Consider the following 19,856-nt stretch of genomic DNA (forward strand, 5'->3'; position numbering starts at 1 on the left):
TACAGGCTGGGGTGTAAGACAAATAAGTCTGACACAGGACAAAGACAGACACAATGCAAACATTGTACAACTGCAAAGTGCAGTCATTGATAGACACAGTTACCACAACCTGTAATAATTCCTGATTGGCCTGATTCCCATCTCTCTGGAAATACATCTCTGACAGTAATGCTGCATACAGTCCGTGCAAGATTGGGGGTGGATGGGGGAGCTCTTCTAACATGATAAACTAATCACAAAGCTCACAAATAACATCAGATTGCAGTGCAGGTATGAAGTAGACTAGAGGCCTTCCAAGCTACAACTAAACTTGGTTAATGAGACAGTCCCCTACTTTACACAGCCTTAATAATAAGAATTACAGTTTGATTCACATTAGCTATCATTTTATATAAAGAGGTGATAGGCTAACTCAGCTCAAAGAGTAACAAGCCCTTGAAGCACACACCATGCAGTAACTACCTATATCACTATGTGTCAATCTTGTGCCAGTTGATATGCCCATCTTGAATTAAGTATCCAAAAAAAAGAGTTAACAGAAGTGGATAGCACACTCACATTACTGCAGCCTTGTACTGAGCTGAACACAGCCTGCATACAAGAAGCAAAACCTGGACAAAAGACCCAAGACAGCATCACTATGCTCAGCTGCATTTACCAGCACTCAGCTGAAACAGGTTAGACACTAAATCCCCCCTCCTGTTTGCAACACCTCCCCAGCAAACTCCCCCATTTACAAACCCACCCTTCCAGGTACAAATGTTAACTAGTACGAGGACAGTATTACCAAGAAATACATTGCTCCTTTCCTACCTTCTTCTCATTTAAGCTGCACATGTGCTTTACCACAAAGTATTATACCCCAGGGCACAGTGAAAAAGTGGAAGCATCAGTGCTTAAGTATAAGAAGAGCGCAAAAGACAGTTGTTTCATGCTTCAAGTGCAAAAGACAGTTGTTTCATGCTCTCATTTGCTTTGTGGTCATTTGGAAGTATGCAACTACAAAAGCTCCTAACAGAGTAAAACAAACATATACTGGGCACAGCTCACGTCAGCAGACATCTCTTAACCTGAAGGTCATACTGTCAACATTACAAATGCAAAAGCAGCTCCTGACATTTTGACATGGTCCCTAAACTGCAGCATGCAAGATCCAGGAGACTGTAATTCAGAGAAACATTTGAGGTGCCAAAGATTCCAGACTCTGTCAATGATTCCAGACTCTTTTACCTCCACAGCTGAGATACTCTATATACTACCTATACTCAGGCAGGTTACCCTACTGTAACAGTGATATGGCTTTTTTTGTTTTGTTTTTAATTAAAAGAAGCCCAGAGGTCAATCCAGACTTCCAATACAAGATACTGGCCATTTTGGACCAAACATCATGTCTTGTAATCTAATAGATCTTTCCAAATTCTACTCCTCCTCCCTCAAAACATACCCACCCACCCAGTCACTGTATTCCTTTCTCCTCCATCTTCTTCACTTCAGACAGGGTAAGAGGAATCTTCACACAAAAACAAACAAGTAACAACTTGTTTAACCCTTATGACTCAAGTCTGGGTTTGCTGTTCCAGAGTGTAAGTAGCAAACTATGCTGAATCTACTCACTTTGTTGTCCTCTGCAATTATTTCCTAGAAGAGCAAAGATAACCCTCAAGGCACAAAAAGCAAGCAACCAACCCCTTTAAAATCAAAAATACACATCTTCATGACTTGGACTTCACTCAGGAAATCATTCCTGAGTTTCAGGGCCATATTCTGTTTCTCATAATTGATAGGCATTGGCATCTGTAAATATCCCAGTTTCCAACTTCTATTAAAATATGTTCTCCAAAATGTTACTTAATCCACTTGTTCAGAAATGCTTTTTTTTTTTAGGTCAGTTGTAGCAGGCACTTCATTAAGTTTTTGCTAGACAGGCAATAGTTAGGTAGCACAACTTCTTTTGGCCACCACAACAACTTCTTTGTATCTTTTGTGAAAAGGTATTTAGAAAAGAAATTTATAAAATAGTTATTTGGGTTTGGCGTTTCTTTTAAGAGTTAAATAAGAATTTATATGCATATTATGAGTTCCATTTAACCTTGTTTGCTCATTTTTCTCTTTCAGAAGTCTGTTACTTCCAAGAACTTTACAAACCATTAATAGATGTCCTGAAGAAAAAGAAGGGGAAAAAAAAAAAAAAAGATTGCCATTTTCTCTGTTGGAGCTCTCTTATATGAGGAGATAAAGGAAACTCTGTAACACTTGACATACAAAATGAAGCCAGAGAAAAAGTATGGTTAAAAAAAAAAGAAAGAACAACAGGGAGAAAAAGTAGATCAGCCAAAATGTCAGAATTCATAAAAGATGCTTGCAACTGTCTTCAGTGCCCTTAAAGAAACACCAATGCCTTAATAGTCTGAGATCCCAAACTCCTTTCACTTCTCTGGTGGTGATGGACTATAGCATTGAACAATGAAGTGTCCAAAACAGTCCCTCCCAAAATCTATTCTTTAGCTTCACATACACTCAGTTCCAAGTTGGCACACGGCTGGATTATAGGTCTTCTATCACAAAACAAACAACAGTTTCCAGTTAGAAATCAGGGCAATCAGGAGCCACTAGTTCCCACTCAGAAGAGAAATTATCTGTTGTAGGATTTACATCAGAGCCATAACAGACTGAAGCCCTGTTCATACTTTCCCAATATCTGAAGTATGAAGTAAGTATTTTATAGCTGTTCAGTCTAAGGGTTCATTAAATTAAAAAAAATAAAAACCCATCCAAAAAACTTTTATTGCCCACATTATAATAACTGCTTGCTTACCTTTCCAGGGAAAGGTCTGAGGAACAAAGAAGAGAACACAGTATTACATCTGCTATAACAAGTCATGTTACAAACTGATCATTTTCCTGACTATGCAGCCCCTCCTATTTCCTCTTACTCATTTCTCCTGCTGCAATATTATATCATGTTTTATCTTCAAGTTATTCCTGCTGGTCATAGGATCAAAACAATAGGCTTGCTCCTAGGTGCATTTAGGAATTTCCTCTCAGACTTCTTGACAAACTAATTAGTGCTAATTTGCCAGATAAGAGCAACAGGACAGGGTATTCAACCCTCTCCCTGCAAATCTGCTAACCAAGAGTACTAAAGTGATGTCAGGGGCTTTCTTTTATTAAAAAAACAAACAAAAAAATCCAAAACAAAAATACCCCAACAAAATACAAAACAAAAACTCCCGTACAACTAACAAATCATTCAATTTTGATGGCATTAGCTCTCATTTTTAAAGAGACCTATATAACTTAATGCCCACAGGCTGAATACAAGGTGTGGTATTATACACCTAAAGCAAACTAAACACTAATTGGCCTTGCCTTCACGTTCCTGTGTCACCTTTGTGCCATCTCCACCATTCATCTAACTCCGTAAGAAAGATAAACTAGCAATAAAACTAAAACTAAAGAAATCTAACCAGCTTTTCAAGCCATGTTTTCAATTTGCCTCCCCGGCTTATTTCCCAGGGGGTAACAGCCAGTATGAAAGATCTGTGGACAAAGAGGTGCAACACATAACTGGTAGGACAAGGCAGGACTATCCCCAGCAGAGATGGCAAACTGAGCGCCCAGGCGAATCTGGTTACAGAAGCACAGCCTCCAGGCACATGCCCTCCCAGGCACCTCTAGCTAGTATTTGTGTAGGCTGTCCTGAAAGCACACCATCACCCTACTGCACGCCTGCCCTGGAGCCATATATCCTTGTAGCTCCTTTTTCCTCACAGAGACACTGGTGCTTCTACCGCTCCACATCACTGTGATTAGCAATGCAACCTGGTTGGAAAAGCTAAGCCAAGGGGATGGGGGAGTCAAACCACTCACAGGCACTGTGCTGGCTTCAGCTGTGTGGGTTTTCAAATATTGGCATTGCAAAGCATTCTGCCAAGCTTCACTGCCATGAAAATAGCAATCCCTGGTGGGACTCAAACCATCAGTCCTGTAACTGGTATGTGTGCTTAATCATGACACCACAGGGCTAAGGGGCAGCACTAGGTGAACGCCCAGAGCCAGAATTCACAGATCCTACACAAGTATCAGTAAGACCAAAACTTAACAGCAAAGGCCTCCTGTGCAGTTACAGAGAGGTGAGGTTTGTTTGCCCAGACCAATCCCACAGCCACTGATGAAACTGATGCTGACAAGCTGACTGGCAACAGAAGAGACAAGAAACATCTTTGTTCTTGTTGAATTCATACCTACTGGAAGAGCAGCTCTGCTAGACTTACAAATCCAGTAAATAATCCATTGAGTCCATAATAATCCATTATTAGTTGGTAGAAAGGAAGAAAGTTAATTTTTTCCTTTTAAAAAAATCTTGGGATTAAAGCTGACCTATGATGAACAATTAGGACTATTTAAAAGTACAGTTTGGTTCACCCAAATTGAAACCTCTGTTTAACTACCAGTTGACAAGTCATGTGAAATTTTTGTTAAGGAAGCATCAGCTTTACTTTAACAAATAAAAGAAATTTATTTCACTTCTTAATTCTGACTGTAAATATTCATATAGATCAATATAATGCATTTCATACTACTTTTCGATAAAAACCCCAAAACATTCATAGTCACATTTCATAGAGTCATAGCTACACTTTGGGTTGGAAGGGATCTTAAAGGTCAACTAGTCCAACCCCCTGCAATGGGTGGGGGGACACCTTTCACTAGACCAGGTTGCTCAAAGCCCTGTCCAGCTGGGCCTTGCTCACTTCCAGCATCCAGAGCTTCTGTGTGTGTATCATTTAAAGTCCTATCATTACAATAAAGCTCCTGTCATCAGGTCTATTCAACAACCATTTGGGAACAAGAATAAGGCAAAAAATATTCCTCAGAGAATGAAATAAGATTGTAATAAAAGCATGCATGCTGAATTTAAGAAATCCATTCTCATATTTGGGATCTACACCCAACATGCAGTGACATCAATCTGCCTTTTCCACCAGGGCTGAGCAGCTCTTCATGAGTTAGGTAACTACTGTGAACTGTTAATTCTATGTTTATTGTCTTCAAATTATACTTGGTTGTATCTTTGCTTTTACATAGAAACATTTCTAGATTTAATACATCACTCATTCCATAAGTTATCTGTATTTATTTTTTTAAAGACAGTAATACCCCCATGAACAAAACAAAAAAGATTCTTGTCCTTTTTTCCAAGTCAAAAATTCTATTTCCCTCCTCTCTTTCCTGCTATTCAGTATAATAGTACAGATGGACATCAATGAGAAAACCTTTCAATTTTCTTCCTTTATGTCAACATAGAGCAGGTGTCCTCTGAAAGTCGATAAACAGTACAAAACGGGTGCAGTGTTTACTCTTGGAGGGCGGATGTTAGTAAGTCAGGCTCAAGAAACTGAGACTGACTTACCTTGAACATTCATCAGTGAGCAAAGTGAGATAACTGTGTGTCTTGGAAGTGCCTTGTTCCCAGCCTGTGAAATCCCAGGCTCCCATTTTGAACACTGATCTTTTTTCTAGCAATATCCCATTGTCAGCTTAACATTTCACCTATTTCACTAAAATAACTACTGCAAAAGTAGCACCATCTTATCCTGCACAACCCATCTGCCAGACATGTTTAAAACTTCTGTAAAATGCACTCAAATTACTTGAGCAAGCCATATGCTCCTCAGGGAAAGGAAACTCTTTTGGGAAACTTTTGAAGTTTTCCTTTTTTAAGAGAGTTAGTAATGTACACTATCAACCTTAGTACTGTAGGGGAAAAAAGCGCAGGTGTAGCACACACGTCTGCTGAGGTTGCTGCCTATTTCACATACCCTGTCAGGCCCTAAATAGCTACAGAATGTGCCAATCCACTGACCCCAAGAGACTGATAGTCTTTGAACAAGAACTGGATTTAATTCTAGTACTGGCATGAACTCCTAAATTACCTCAAATGTTTTGATCTTGCTGCCTCCCTTCATCCTTTGCAAAGTAAAAGAAGACTGATTTTTGTGATTCATGAATGCTTAAACAAACTCAGTTCATTAAAAGTTCGCATTGAATATTTTTAGCTTTTGCAATGTAAAAGGGCAAAGTATTTAGGAAAGTTGCATTTGCCTGAGGTAAAACAGTTCCTAAATGACACCTCATTTAGTAGATAAAAGCAGTACAAGTGAATGTCATGGAGAAATCAATGTTCTCTGCAGAAAAAAAAATGATAGCGTAACATACATCCAACAGTATGACAGTACGCACCTCTCTGGACTTTGGGACAAAGTACTCTGCCAGATAAATGCAGTATTTAGCTTTTCTCAGCCTTTTCATTCTAATTGCTTTTGATATCTTGCAAAAACACAGTTTTTGAGAAAGCCACTACAGAGTAAAATTCTAGCGAGCAAATACAAGAATAATCAAAGGTTACAAACATTTCAGACAATTAGAGAAAGCATTTTCATTTGAGATTGCCTTATATTGGAAGTGCATGGCTCTCAGGTCAGTCACAAGTCACTGGGTCAAGCCACAACATGCTTATCTACCACCTGACAACACAACATGAACCCCTAGAAATACAGGCATAAAGGACTGATTTTGATATGGCCTTCGCACATGCAGGTTTGCAGAACTCATTACAAGACTAAAGGCTCCAAGAAGGTAATGTTTTTGGTTAATCCTCATCTCCACCCCCTCCATAAATACCTGGAAGTGATCAGTACTGCAGTATTACCCAAACACAACAGAAGCCCACCATTCCTTTCTGACAGCAGTGCAATTTGTGATTACAGCAGAAGATCTAGTGCAAAAAACATGCTAAAAGAAAGATTTCCACCTCATCACTTTACATCAACAGTGCTGAACACCTCCTCAGAAATAGCTACTATGATCAGACACGGCTGCAGAGAAAGAAATTCCATTTAAAACAGGTTTAAAGGGCAGTCTAAGGACTTCGACATCGTTCCAATGCCTTCCAATTCCACTAATTATACAGGTATCACTGTGGCAATAGGCTTGCATGGATTTAAACTGTAAGGTTTCTGCTTACTGCAGAGGAGTGTCTGCTGCTCCCCTGTGAAGTATGCAACTATGCAGTATCTGACAGCGAAACTAGGCTTTCTGGGACAGGCAATGTTGTTAGTAACACAAGCTCAACTTATATAAACATTAAAGAGGACAGCAGAAGTCTTCATTTCCCACAGCAGACACTGATGAGACTTGAAAAAAAAAAAAAAAACCTCTCTCTTGAAACAAAATTGCACTTCAGTATCCCCTAGGACACCAAATTGTGGCTGCTGTCAAACCATAATTCATACAGGGTCCTGATTTGCATGAAATTAGATTCCAATATGACATTACCAGCAGCTGCCTTTAAAAAGATGAAATTTAGAATTTACATGAAGACACAATGTAAAAATGCACTGATTGATTCCAACAGCAGTGCACTAAGCCCTTCAAAGAGGCACGTGTAACTACCTCAATGTATCCACAGTTTTCATTCTTCCCCTCTAAGCTATAAATGTTTCCACTGTATGAACATTTTCCTAACCTTTGGTTTCTATTAAAAGATGGAACAAGTCAACTCAGCATTATTTTAAACTTCATTGAAAACTAGTGATGAGCAGTTTTTCTCTATTTTGTTTGAAGCATGGAATTATTACCTAGTGGAGCAGGGGGTTCCCACATTCTTTCCTTTAACTGGGAGACCTGATGAGAGGTGATCTTTCCCCTCTAGTCGGCACTGGTGAGGCCACACCTGGGGTACTGTGTCCTGTTCTGCATTCTCCAGTACAAGAAAAAGATGGACATACTGGAGAGAGGACAGTGACTGGCCACTAAGACAAAGAAAGAAGACCAGGGCATTCCTCCTATGAGGAGAGGCTGAGAGAGCTGGGACTGATCAGCTGGAGATAAGAAGGTTCAGGGAGATCTCATCAATGGGTATAAATACCTGCAGGGAGGGAGGACAGAGCCAGGCTCTTTCAGTGGTTCCCAGTGACAAGACCAGAGTGATGAGCACAGCCTGAAACACAAGCAGTTCCCTCTAAACATCCAGGAACATTTTTTCCCTCTGAGAGTGACCAGGCACTGATAGAGGTTGCTCAGGGAGGCAAGGGAGTCTCCAGCCTTGGAGATATTCAGATGCTGTCAGAACACAGACCTGTGCCAAGTGCTCTAGGATAACCCTGCTTTAGCAAGGAGGTTGGACCTGAAGACCACCAGAAATCCCTTCCAATCTTAACCATGCTGAGATCCACCAAAGAAGCAACCTTCCTACAAAGCCCAGTTTCTCTCTCTTCTGTTCATACAGGTGCTTGGAGTCAAGAACATGCCACAAGCACAAAAATATGCAGCAGAGTATTGTCAGCCTCAGCATCTCATCTACCAACACACAGCTAGTGTTGGTTATATCACAGCTTGGAGTGCAGGAGTGCCAAAATCAGCTCATGTTCACTAAAGACTATTCTCTCCTGACACTGAAGTCCCATCCACTTACTATTATTGCTTCCTTTGCTCCCAGCTAACAGCTGCTCAGCTGCCCAGGACGGCCAATCTGAAAATTAACCTTAAAAACAGCTCTTGCCTGAGTCAAGGACTCAATTCCAAGCACCATAATATGGAAGGGGATAGAAGGGGGAATCCACAGCCATGAGAAAATTTGCTCTGCTGGGCAGCAGCATGGTCTAATGTCAAAACAAGACAATAACGAAACTTTGCAAGAGCATTTAAACTAAGCTCTTCCCACACTTACTTCCTTCTTTCTAGTACTCTGCTACAGTGTTCTGAACTTCTGCTAAAAAGGCAAGCAAAAACAACAGGACTCTAACATATTAATCTATGAGTATTGTTACCAAAAAAACCCCAAACATACACACAAGAAAATATGACAGTTACAGAGCAGCAGTCTTATTTGGGTTTTCAGCATCTAATGGATGGGAAGGTTAGACAATCCTGTCCAGAGAAGCTGCAAGATACGGCAAAGAATCAACTCCAGTACAGCCACTCACCGATTTAACTAAAGCAAATCTGCCAACATAATTGAATCTAAGAATTATCTCTGAGCTAATCTGTTTGTGCTATCAATAAGCCTCTTAGCTGGTCAACCATAAGCAGGATGACTATATAGCATGACTTTTTGCACTGTAATCAATAGGATCCAATAAAAACAGAAGTATTGATGATTCAAAGTTCAAATAGAGGACAGTTTTAGACAAAGAATAGTATCAGTGAATTCCTGAAATTTATTTAGGAAACATCATGCTATTCACTACAAAGTAAAATAAAAGTGCTTGTAAACCCACAGTTATCTCAGACAAACCACAGAGTAAGCAGGAAGGCTTTGAATCAGACACCAACTGGTATCTTGGAAAGTCTATGTTAACAGGAAGTTCATTCTCAAGATTTTTATCTCTCCAAGTAGCACTGATACCACAACTGAATCCACAAAATTGAGCCCTCCATACAGGTCCAGCATTCCAAGGTGTGAGTGGCATTGCTCATGGAGTTTCAATGACACATACATGACCAAGGAAAGAAACCTTCACAGCACAGGCACTGCAGACCATACACGAGTTTTACAGTTCCAGCCTTACAAAGTTTCATACAGTAACTGAGCTGCCTACAACTGATGTGCCATCACTCTCATTTAGTGACTAGAAAGTAGTTCTCCTCCTTACTATGTTTTTATGGTAACTCTGAAAGGCATTTGGTGTGCAGTAGCTACCGGAATCTGTTCCTTTTCATAGCCTTTCTGAAGCACACTAGCGACCATCTCACTCCCAGCAGAATCAAGGAACAATATGAGCACCACAGGGGAAAATGCCAGTATGCATTCGGTCATTTTACATGCAATTTAAGTTATTTATTCTTGAATGTTGATCTTGGTGGCAACACTAAGCTTCTTACAGAGGCAGAACTGCCGGGTACATCTGGAGAAAAGAATAGTTCAAAAGGAAAACAGAACTAGTTATAAAAGCCTACCTATCAACAATATTTTTCTGACCAACAGGCAAAAGCACAGCTCCTATTTCCCTATTGTGGTTATCATGACTCCGATAATACAGACCAGTTCTACTGGTCTGGCTGTTCTTGAATTAATGTGGAAGTATTGGAAAATAAGTAGTGTGTGAAGTCAAATGAGAGTTTTGTAAGAGTTAAAACTGAGTTATTCAAAGATACACCAATTATGTAGCCAGCCTAATATTGGAGACTTATCAGAGCAGGTACTCATTTTTTACTGAGACAGAGGGAAAGCTAGCCGGTTCAAAATTTTAAACAAAGAATATACAGTTCTCTGCAAATTAACAAGAAACCACCAACCTTGACTTGAGTATCACTCACAACATACAACATCCAGACAACCCAAAACAAATTATGTCCTACAAATGTTATTTCTGGTCCTGGCAGGAGCACTTAACTACCCCAACTCCAGAAATCAATACAATTTTAAAGACTTAGGAAAGAAATGTATTTCAAACAAAGGTAACTCATACACTGCCTTTTCCCTTAATTATCTCTCCTCTTCCAAGGAAAAATTTAATTAACATAGGAAATTGTTATGAAGAAAAATGTGTACAGCTTTTATAAAGGGAAAAAGGCTTGGTTTTAATCTCTTGTCTTTCAATACTGCAGATGCTGCCTCAATAGCATTCATTCTGAGAACCCTTTCTATTTAAAAAAAAAAAAGTACCTTTCATTCAGTTTACAGTCTGTCACAGCAGATAAGAGTGCAAAGTTTTAGCATTTTTCCTTTTCAGTATTACAGCAACAACAGTAAGAAACAATAATATTGATCAAGTACACATTCAAAACAAAAACATTTAACCTGCACTAATTTTTGCAATACTAATCTCATTATTCTATCCCAAAGCAGATTGGCTAGAGTATAAATAAAATCCTCAGAGCACACGGAAAGATTAGGATCAAATTACTTCTACAAAAGCAGCTGGTAATCTGTTACAGGAGGCGAATGTGTGAAGCGGCAAGGAGCTCAGGCATGAGCTGCAGCAGAGAGGAACAGGAGTTCCCACCAGTTCCAGGCAAATCCTTCCCATCTGATCTTGCTCTGTGATATGTGCAAGTCTGCTTACTCCCACCAGCTCTCACCTGTGTTCCACAAACTGTCAGAGTGCCAAGTTAACATCCATTAATATCCATGGCAAAACTTGTGTATCACATCCTGGTCCTGCCTTATTAGTCACGACTCCAGCTTAAACTAGTCAGATGCTCAGAGGCTACTGCAGCAGCTTGATATTTCTCTGGGATTTTAAGCACCCACCTATCAAACATGGAGCACCTCATATATCAGTGTATGTCCCTAATCTCGTTAATGCTTCCCCAGCGCTCTAGAACAGGCACCAAGGTCCAGTGTGAACTTTTTGATCGTAACTGAACAAAAGATGAACAGAAGATTTTTGTCTGGTATGGGATTTTTTTGCACTAGATCCAGAGATTTTACTTCTTTCCACTACTGTCATCCATCATGCAGTTCAATCCGCTGGCAAGTGGGAGTTCATTCATGCAACTGACAGAAACTTTTGTTTTACTTCAACAGAAATTTAAATAATATCCACTAGCTGTTCATACAGCCGTCTGGTCTTCACTCAGCAGTTCACATTAAAAGCTGAAAACTCTTGCCTTCCATCGGGATTTTTACCATCCTGGTTTTCCTACCTTACAATGATGCTCATTGAAAAACAGAGAAGTAAGCTGTAATCATGGCTTAATATAATTGTCTTATTGCCATCACAGGTTGCTCTGACTCAGTTAAAACAGGTTACAGTGCCTCAGAGAAGGCACAGTTTTGTGAATACAGTCCCTGGGCTTGGAGACAACACTCCCTCCTCCAGGCTTCTTATGGTAACTCCAAAAGAGCCCTACTAGGGCAAACATGTTTAAACTCAGAGAAGTTCCAGCACAGGCAGAAGCCAGGGCATTACAAACAGTACCTGCAACTGTGTACACACAGAAGTAAAAGAGGCACATATGGCAAATGGGTCATCATAACTGTTGTTTGGTTTGGTTTTGTTTTAACTTTTTTTGTTGTTGTTGTTGTTTGCTTTTTTTTTTTTGCTGTTGCTTTCCTGATTGCAAAAACCATTACACCCACGATTTAATCTCAGCGGACTGAAAGGTTCAAATAAGGTTACAGATTACAAGGCAGAAAAAAGTGTCCCCACGGAGACTTCTCCTGAAGTTGGAGAGAGGGAGAACATGAACCCTGGCTCCCACTCTTTAACAGATGTTCCGGTGTTTTGAACATTTCCTACTCCTCACTAATTTTACCTGACAAAAACCTCATCTATAGATAAAGGTTCAAAATCGTCAGCTGCAAACCAAAAGAAGCACCAAGATCTCAAACTTGCTAAAACCCATAATGGAATATTTTAGTCATTTTAAACAGCGGAATACTGCCCAAAGCTATCCAAAATCCCCAACGCTGAAGAAACCGAGTCAGTATTTGCAGCTCCCTCTGCGACGGCTAGAAAGCTACTTCTGCATGCAGAGGCCCTTGTATCTGACAACAGCAGCAGTTTAGCTGTAAATAATGCAGAGGCGCAATTCTGCGAGCGATCCCTGACCTTCGGTACGCAATTCCATTCATGTGCTTCTTTCCTTTAAGGGGGCGGAAGGGACAAAAGAGCACAGGCAGCAGAGCCAGGCGCAGCGCCCGCCCCCGAGCCAGCCGGCTGTGAAGGTCGAGGGGCCCGAGGAGAAGGAAGAGCGGCTGCACCTTGCTCACCCCCCGTTCCGCTGCCCGGCGAGCGCTGCAGGCCTCGCCCGCGCACCGCAGCCCCCCAGGCGCCCGCTGCCCCCCGCACCCGCTCGCTCACCTGGGGGCGAGCGGGGGCAGAGGCGGCCGCGCCGGTGCCGCCGCGCATCCCCGCCTGCGCCGCGCCTCCGCGCCCGCCCCGCACGGTCCCCCCGCCGCACTCACCCCGCTCCGGGCCCCCCGGGCGGCGGGGCGCGGGCGGCGGCGCCCCCGCGAGCCGGGGGAGCCTCGCTGCCGGCGGCGGCCACCTCCGGGCTGCTTCCCCCCTCACGGCTCGCCCCCGGCCCGCGCCGCTGAGAGGCCGCGGCGTGCGGAGCGGGCAGAGCTCAGGGGTTGCAGTGGTCGGCCGGCTGCTGCTGCTTCTCCCTCCTCCTGCCGGCGCCTCATGTGCCCTCCTCCTCCCGGGTCTCTCCTGCCGGGCCGCCGCCGCTCCAGTTCCCCGCTCTCCCGTGGCGCCCGGGGACCGCTGCGAACCCCTCCGGCCAGGCGGCAGCACACGTGCGGCGGTGCCGGGCACTCTCCGCCGCCGCTGCCGGGCGCGGGGCTCCTGGGGCCGCGCAGCCTCCTCGGGAGGCGGGGCGGCGCGGACACCTCGGGGGCTGCGGCGCCGCCCGCCGCCGGCGGGGCAGCAGGAAGGGGCGGGAGGCGGAATGCCGCCAGCGGCCACCTCGGCGGCCGCTGGCTCGGTAGTCACCGCGCTCCCTTTCCCGCCCCCCGGAGGCCATTACCTCATGGCCCAGCCCTGCCGCGGAGGAGGGGCCGAGCGTCGCCCGGCAACCGGCCCCCTGCCGCAGGACGGGCTGGGCAGACACGGGCAGAAGGATGAGGTTTGTCGCTGTGCGGGGCAGCCCGAGCGCGGCCGCGAGCAGCACTGCCCGGCACTGCTCCCGCAGCTCCCGGGACACGCACAAGCGACCTGGGCTGGTTTGAGAGGCGGAGAGGGAAAGAATGATTACAGGATGTATTAAACACCAAAAAAATCCTCGAAGGAAAAGATTTCCTATGAATGTCCCACCTACAGAGAAAAGCTTCAAGTCCAAGTTCTTTTCCACTCTTTTTGGTGGTGCCCCGCGACAGGACAAGGAGAAATGGCCATAAACTAAATCACAAGAAGTTTCACCTCAACATGAGGAAGAACTTTTTTGCATTGAGGGAGCCAGAGCACTGGAACAGGCTGCCTAGGGAGGCCGTGGACTCTCCTTCTCTGCAGACATTCAAAACCCCCCTGGGCGCGTTCCTGTGTCACCTGCTCTAGCTCACCCTGCCTTGGCAGGGGTGTTGAACCAAATGATCTCCAGAGGTTCCTACCAAACCTAACTATCCTCTGATAAATTTAATAATTATTAAAAAAAAAAAAAAGGATTTCTTACATCTGCAACTCACAGAAGTATTTATTGGAGGAGGGTTTGATTGGTTTTGTCTGCCGGCAAGGGAAGAATAGAATTGTGTTCAGGGTTACAGCTGGTAAGACAAAAAAAGAAGTTGCAGTCATGCTGGTGGTGACAGGATTCCAGAAGCATGGAATAACCTCCAGAGAGTGTAAATGAATTCAGGGCTTGACCCTGAATAACCCATAAAAAGAAATGATCCAGCACTTCACAGATGCAAACAAAGACAATCCCAGATAGGGATGCATGCTTTTGGGTGACAGAAAAGAGAGGAGAAATACTGCAAGGACAACAGAGGATTCTCAGGCAGCTGCCTTCCGAACACGCGTGTCTACAGAGCAAATCCCCTGCTAGTGATTTAGGTGGGGCATGTGAGTCAACCTAAAAGCTTGGTGCTGCTGCCAAAAGCAGAAGGCCGCTCTCCCCATTTCTCCTGTGGAGGAGCCAGGCACTCCTGGTTTCCCCAAGGGCTGGCTCTGCTGCTTAGGATTCCTCAGTGAGTGACTCAGATTACTAACCTCACACAGAACTAACTGTATTTTTCCCTTGTCGGATTTCTGCCCCATTAGTGAACTGAACGGATTCACCCTAAGATCATAGAAATATCAGGAGTGAGCACAAAAGATGAGTTGAAACCATTTGTCTGGGAGGAAGGGGACCATCCCTTTGGTAACCGTGCACTCTTAAATCATCTCGGTAGTCTCATCTAAATCCTCCCTAAAATAGAAACTTCATGTTACTGCTAAGAAGTCTATCACTGAAAAGGCTGGTGCCTTCCACTTCTCAACCTTTGCTGAGCCTTCCCATTGCTCCTTTTGTTCCCGGTCTTGTATACTTGTGATCCTTGCCAGCGAGCAAGCTAAATCAGGAGGCTTTTAAAAAGGGTTGTTTTCTGATTAATACTGAAACAGCTAACTATGAAGTCAGATGAGTGACAGAGGTTGCACAAGAGAGGAAACAAGACTGTGAGGTTGTGAAAGACGGACAGAGCCTCGAAGCAGCAGCTGGGAACTTGTTACAATGTGTAACATAAGGCCGAGACAGCAGTGAGGACTAATGGTCTGCTCAGTGAAGAAGTAATTTTGAGGGAGTTTGCTCTGTGCTTTTTTTACTGTAAATGAGAACCAGGGGGGTAAAAGCAAAGTTAGGCTGGTAAGGGGTGATTAAAAAAAAAAAAAAAAAAAAAAAAAGAGCTTTCAGTTCCAGAAAACCAGAGGAAGACACAGAACAGAAGCACCTTGGAATCCAGCCCAGGAAGAAAGTTAAATACTGAGGAGAAAGAAAAAAGAGAAGGCAGGCAGAGGGAAAACCAGGAAGTAGAAAAGTGAATATCCACACCAACAACAGCAAGAAACAAGTGTGCATGATTGTAGGTTTCTTATTGAGAAGAGCCAATTGACCTGTCATGTATGTAAGGAACAAGGATTTGAGATGTACTTCTGAGACTGAAAAGACTCTTGTTAAAGCAAGCAGAAGTCCTTCACAGTGTGAGAAATGGCAATGATATGCACTATTTACATCCAAACACAGTATGTAGAAAAGAGAACTTGGGGCTGTGGGATTGCCAGGCCCTTGCATGCAAGGTGTGCATTTGTATACAGGTCATAGGGCACGGTAGCAATTAATTGGTGGTGCTGTGCCAAATCCTCCTGATGATTTTTCGGTCATGTGGTGCTATAGCACACATAAGCATACTCCACTGCATTTCTATCACCAGCTCAATTTATCCACCTAATAATTCTAAAGCTGGCAATTGACACGGTAACCAAATACTTTCAAAGTTTCCAGATTTCTCTGCTCTCTTTACGTTTTCATTATCTTCTCCCTCTCCTTTCTCTTCTTATTATCCCATGATAATAATCATATTTATTCTCAATTTTGCTTCCTTGATTATATCTCTAGAAGAGACTTTATTTCTGCCCTGCTAAAATACAGCACCATTCAAATGTACTTTTCAGTGAGTATGCTGTTGTTTTTCTTGCATATTCCTCACTCGCTGTCCCTAGAACCTCTTTTATAGGCCCTGTAAAGCAAAGAATACAATCTTGCTTTAAAAGCATTGGAAACCAGTTTGAGAAATCTCTGGTTAGTTTGCCAGCTGAAGACTCCAATTTCAGCTATGATTGTGGGGTAAACAATTTTAATCTCGGAGAACAAACTAATTCCAGTGGGTATTAACAAGTGTTTGGAGAGAAAAAAAACCCCAATAAAATATACCCTGTGTTTCTGACTAGCTGTCATGGAGTTAAGAAGAAAAGAGTTGCAGTGCTTTCTCTTTTTGTTCTTCCTTCTGGTACCTAGTGTTACTGGCCCCATTTCTCACACTTTATATCAGCATGAACTAAGTAATGCTGCAAGTCCTTTAAAAAGATCTATGAAGTGCCTGCATAACGCTGCCTGTACAACATCTTTTGTCATATAAATGGTGTTTTTGTAAAGCTGTCATTGCTTTTACCTGAATATCAAAACACACAGATTCTTACAATTTGTCTCACTGAGCATGTGAAAATTTAAAATATAAGTACTTTTGACTGATTTTTTCTGGGTTCATATTTGGAGGTTTTGTTTGTTTCGAGGGGTTTTTTTGTTTATTTGTTTTGTTTTACAAGAAGTTTTGCAATGCTGCCTTTGCAGAAAGAATCAAATCAGCAGAAAAGCTTTTCTTGTTCAGAACTCTGTGCTTCCTTCAGCTAGCATTGGGCAGCACCAATGCCTTCCCCTTCTTCAACTGCATCTCTGCTGGAAATTTCTTTCCTGTATAGGGGCTGCATCTTTCAGGAGCAGTACCAGTTTATGGAATGGCCCGGAAGTGTTATTGTGACTGTGACCTAAGGAGAGCTGACACTGATTTGAGCGAGAACACATGGAAAATGAGAGGCCAAATAAAAATAAAAAGTAACTTTATGGACCAGCTAAAGCATAAACACAAGCTGAGGAGAGAAATAAAATGAAGATTAAAAGATTTTAAGGAGAAAACTCATTAAAAAATTCTTGCATGGTAGATCATAAATAATAATTATGGAAAAAAAGAAGGATTATTCCAGATCTTACAGTTAAAAAAAAAAAAAAACACACAAAAAGGAGGCAAACAGTGACTCAGAGGATGAGGTTTTGCACATATTCTGCATTAATGAGATGCAAGTTGGAATAAATAGTTTGTAAAGCTCAGATTAGCATTAGAAGCGAAGTCAAGTACACAAACAAAGAGGAAATTAAATGCAAGATAGTGGGATAATGATAAATGTGCCAGGCATGCATTTTGCAAGAAAAGGAAAAAACCCATGTAATCAAGTGAAATCAAATGAAAATTACACTATGAAATGATGATAATACTTTTGACATTGTGAATTTTAATCAGAATGCAAAAGATATCCTGAGTATACAGCCTGAATCTTCAGAATATGCAATATAAAAGCCACTACTTGCAGCTGAAACAGTGAATTTGTATATGTGATAAAAAAGCATGACTCTTGTGTGAGTACAAACTGTTGGATGTAATTGAAGAAAATGGGATGTTCTCCTGACATGTTATACCTAGAACAGATGAAAATAGGTCAGCCAGGATAGCATGCTTTACACACTATCTATTGCATTAGAACAAGGAATAGTTTGAATACTGAAATGCACACAAAAATTAATAATTTTACAATCTCAAAATTATGTAAGAAGAATGATAGTCACTGAAAAAGTAAAATATTGACAAGACCTATTCAGCTTTCCCGTCTCAGCAAGACAGTCATCATCATATTTTGGAAGCCAGCAAGAGGGCTTAGGTATTGAAAATGCTGTTAAGTTGTGAACCTTACAGCAGAAGAGTACCAGCTCTGCCAGCCAGGCTCACAAAGCCACTATCAGAGCTGATTATACTTAGGAATGTGACACGAGAAATGCCTGGCAGAAACTGTGGTAATCCATTACAATTAACCTCATCTCCTAGCGGTTAATACAAACAAACAGGAAGTTGGTCCTGACTGCAGTATCATATACAGAGCAGTTGCTGACTTCCCAGGGGAACCCAATGATTTGGGGAAATAAAAATACCTTTTAATATGCCAACCTTTAAAGCTATTAGCTCAGAAAATATTAAAATGTTCAGCATATCTCATCACATCTTTTTCCAACCTTAGACATATGCAAAGCATCGAGACCATAACAGAGGAAGAGGAAACAGAAGCACAGCATACATGTAGTATTGGTGACCTTGCAAGCTGATCCAGTGAGGTGGGATTTGGAGCCCTGTTATTGTACAAGAAACCACTAGTAGATTTTTTGCCTCACCAGTGAAAAAAGCCACAAACTGTTTTGCAATGATGTTTCGAAAGTGTAAAGGCCAACTCTTTGATTGAAAAAACATATTTTGAAACACAAATCCCAGAAAGCACTAAAGAATTTGAAAGGTCATTGCTATTCCCAAATATCAGAAAGATATGATACTAAAACAGTAATGTCTGAATTTATTTAATGAATTTGAGATGGACCAGTAAGTACAACAGAGTTGTACCAAAAAACCAAGGTGACAAAATCATAATACCACAATATCATATCAAAATCATAATACCATAATCACATATTAATGTTACCAGAGAAATATAAAAATAAAGAAGAACAAAGTTTCACTCAAATGATGAAAATACATGCCAGTTTCAAGAGGATGTTGGAAAAGAATCTGAAAATAAAAAGCACAAGATGTGCCCATGTTCACCATTCTGCCAAAAAGGTCAAACACCAGAAAAGTGGCTCTATGTACTTCCCAGGAATGACAGTACTGTCAAGATAAATGGAACATAAAAGTATTTTATTTGAGCAACTGAATCATCATACCCTACTTGCCGAGAATAGAAATTCTCTTGAGAATGGGGTCAGTCTGGAATAGAAATAAACACCGTGTACCAACAAGATGGGATAGAGCATGAGTAATCATGATATCTGGGGGGAAAAAAAAGCTAGTACATATGGCAAAATAAAACAGAACTGTGTAGCATTTTCAATAGAGCAGACTGAAGAACAGATCTTACAAAACATGGAAACACACCTTAAAATTACAGGCTATTGGTCAGGCTTTTGAGAACCAGGCAAAATGTCAGAGGCTTATGTAGTACCCATTGAGGGTAGAGCAGTGAAGTGTTTAAGCATGCCTGAACTATGTGCTTGCAGTCACAAGATCTCAGTTTGCCTTAAATTAGATCATATATTTATTTGAGAACAAGAATTTGATTACATCTGACTGTCCCGTCTAATAGCCATGCAAATAGCAAGGCTGAGTTTGCTGCACAGATTGCTAAGAGTATTGAAATGGTGCAAACAGCACAGAGAATATTTTGCATTCCGTTCTTGAATGTTGAAAGTATTCCCACAGAAAAGTTCACTGCAGTTGAGTACAATGCTTGAAGTCATGTTTGGTAACAGAATAAAGGAGTAACAGACTGAAACAGTAAGTAAAAGGCCAAAGATAAGAGTCTTATAATTACAACTCTGATCTGTATTTGTATTTACTTTATTTCTGCAAGATAACTCTCATACCTGAAGCAACATGTTTGAAGAGAGAATCCTCCGTTTTTACACCAAACCAAAGGGAAAATTTCCCATCTGGAGTATATTGAAACTGTGCACCCAGATCATAAGAAACATACAGACATGTAATGAAATATGTATCAACAATAAAAAAGTGCCCACAGTTCCTAATTAAGAGGGGTTGTAAAAAAAAAAAAAAAGTGGCA

The 19,856-nt window shown here is 41.7% G+C and overlaps 1 protein-coding gene across 1 annotated transcript in view; it reads right to left on the bottom strand.

Annotated features, from left to right (window-relative positions):
- The window catches only part of TRAK1 (trafficking kinesin protein 1), a 127,566-nt gene extending 114,503 nt beyond the window's left edge, over nucleotides 1-13,063 (bottom strand). Inside the window, exon 1 of the mRNA XM_082298492.1 lies at nucleotides 12,917-13,063. The gene's annotated coding sequence lies outside the window, so the exon portion shown is untranslated. The remainder of the gene's footprint in view (nucleotides 1-12,916) is intronic.
- Between the last annotated feature and the right edge of the window lie 6,793 nt (nucleotides 13,064-19,856).

Source organism: Coloeus monedula (assembly GCF_965178545.1).
Source record: "Coloeus monedula genome assembly, chromosome: 1".
NCBI lineage: Eukaryota > Metazoa > Chordata > Aves > Passeriformes > Corvidae > Coloeus > Coloeus monedula.